Raw genomic sequence first — 2,603 nt, 5'->3', positions numbered from 1 at the left:
TTGGCGATCATCAATATTTTAATGATAAAATATTTATTATGGATGCTGTCAAGGCCTACAAAGAGTCGCAATTAAAGGTAGAAACACTTGAAGAGATAAATATACAAAGAGGATCAAAATTATCTGATTCCGCATCAGCTCGGAGCTCCAGTCCAGTTGATAATCTGGTTCAACTGGTGGACAGAAGAGCGGACAGGGTGAGGCAACAGATAAGCCTAATATATGAAACCCTGGATAGTTCAAGTGAGATTGAACTAGACCAGCAGATGGCAATGATGAAAAGTCATTGTTCCAACGTGACGGACACACTGAAACTGCTTGAAAACAAGTATGAGACACAGAGCTGCTTTTGATCAAGATGAGGCAGACATTCTGCAATCTGATGTTGCCGCACTAGAAATGGTACTTCAGAGGAAGTTGAAACAGTTCAAAAGTTCCAACTACGACGTGCCAGAACTCCCAAAAATGGACCTTCCAACGTTCAATGGAAATGCGAAGGAATGGCCAACATTTTACGAGCTGTTTTCTGAGCTAATAGACAGCAGGAAGGATCTCAGCAACACAAGGAAGCTGGGATATTTAAGAGCCTGCTTAAAGGGAGAAGCTCAAGTGGGGGTTAGACATTTGATAACAGGATCAGCGGCTAGCTATGCAGCAGCGTGGGAGCTTATCTGCAAACGCTTTGAGAATAGCAGAAAAATATTCTCCCAACACTTCAACAAATTAATGGAACTGGAGTGCTTGCTGCCACATGATGAGAAAAATTTAGGGAAGTTTTTGGATACTGCGACCGAGAGCATATTCATCATAAAGCAAAAAAGAAAGATAGGAAGCTCTGCTGACGTAATTTTAGCTGAAATTCTGCTGCGGAAATTTTCGCCAGAAGCCTTGCAGCTGTATGAACAGCATGTAAAAAAGGCAAGAGCTATACAGTCCTTACAAGATGTACTAGAGTTTATTGAGCAACAATACAACTCAGTAAATGCCATTACCAAAAAAACCCCTCAGCTTGCTACAAGAAAAGTGCAAGTTAGATCGTGTGCCTTTTGTTCTAAGGATGGCCACGATAAAGTGTCTCAAATTCACAGCACAATCAATCGAAAAAAGAAAAAAATTCGTTTAAAAGAACAGAATGTGCTTTAGATGCTTTGGAAAGCATAATGCTATTGACTGCAGAAAGGAAATTATATGCAATCGATGCTCCAAAAGACACAACAGCCTTCTTCATAAAGACACAAAACGCAGTATCAACAGCAATAGCCTTAAGCAAGGCCAAGACACACTATTGGCTACAGCTGTTGTTTTAGTAAAAAACAAAGCTGGAGGTTACAACGAGTTGAGGGCGCTTATTGACGGTGGATCCCAGAAGACGCTGATTTCAGAGGAAGCAGCACAAATATTAAGGATTCCCAGAGTAAGAAGTACTATAGAGGTCGAAGGTATCTCCCAGACTACTCAATTATCAAAAAATTGTGTCCACCTGACGATCAAACCAAAAATTCCAAGCAGCTTCAAAGCATCAACGGAAGCATTGGTTTTACCAAGACTCCATAGAGCCCACCCAGTAAAAAGTTTGATATTGATATCAACAAAGAGTAGAAGGGCTACAGGCTAGCAGATCCACGATTCAACGAGCCAAGCAGAATTGACATGGTGATAGGTGTGGATCTATTTCCCCTGATTATGATGGAGAAAATAAAAACCGTAAATGGAATCTTGGGACAAAAAACCAAATTTGGATGGATTGTGTCCGGAAATATAACTCGAGCAGCAAAGCAGCAAAAAATTATAAGTGCCACTACAACAATAAATCTAAAGGATCTGGATCGCTTTTGGGAATTGGAAGATGCAGCCGATGAGACGATTACAGACAATGCAGAATGCGAAAGAAAATTCCAAGAAACAACTGTCATCAACGAGGAAGGCAGATTTGTGGTTTCAATTCCATTCCACCAAGAGGCAAAGCTGGGGGACTCTCGCAAACAGGCAATGGCAAGGCTTAGGCAAATGGAAAATAAGTTTCAAAGAAACCCAAAGAACTGGGCTGCATACAACGAATTCATGAAAGAATACCTTAAGATGGGGCATATGGAATCTGTAAAGACAACGGGTCAAGGTAAATACTATTTACCCCATCAAGCAATCATCAGGCCTGGAAGCTTAACTACGAAGCTACGAGTAGTTTTTGACGCATCCGCAAAGACGACAAATGGACTAAGCCTAAATGACGTTATAATAGCTGGTCCTAAGATTCAAAAGGATATATCCGATATTCTAATTAAATGGCGCAAGTGGCAATATGTTATGGTAGCTGACATTGAAAAAATGTATCGCCAAATAAAGGTTGCTGAGAAAGACCAAGAATACCTTTATATCCTATGGAGAGATGATCCAAAATTGCCGATCAGTGAGTTTAAGTTAGCGACTGTAACTTATGGCACCTCGGCAGCACCTTTCTTAGCAGTCCGATGTCTACGAGAGTTGGCAGATCGCTTTTGCCAAGAGGATAGCGTCTTACCAGAAACAATAAGAGACGACTTTTATATGGATGACCTCATAGCTGGTGGAGACACAGTCAACGAGTTCTATGAACTTCAAAGGAA

This window comes from Drosophila yakuba, chromosome 2L (assembly GCF_016746365.2).
Source record: "Drosophila yakuba strain Tai18E2 chromosome 2L, Prin_Dyak_Tai18E2_2.1, whole genome shotgun sequence".
NCBI classification, from domain to species: Eukaryota; Metazoa; Arthropoda; class Insecta; order Diptera; family Drosophilidae; genus Drosophila; species Drosophila yakuba.
The sequence above is the reverse complement of the archived record's forward strand: the minus strand, read 5'-3'. Positions refer to the sequence as shown.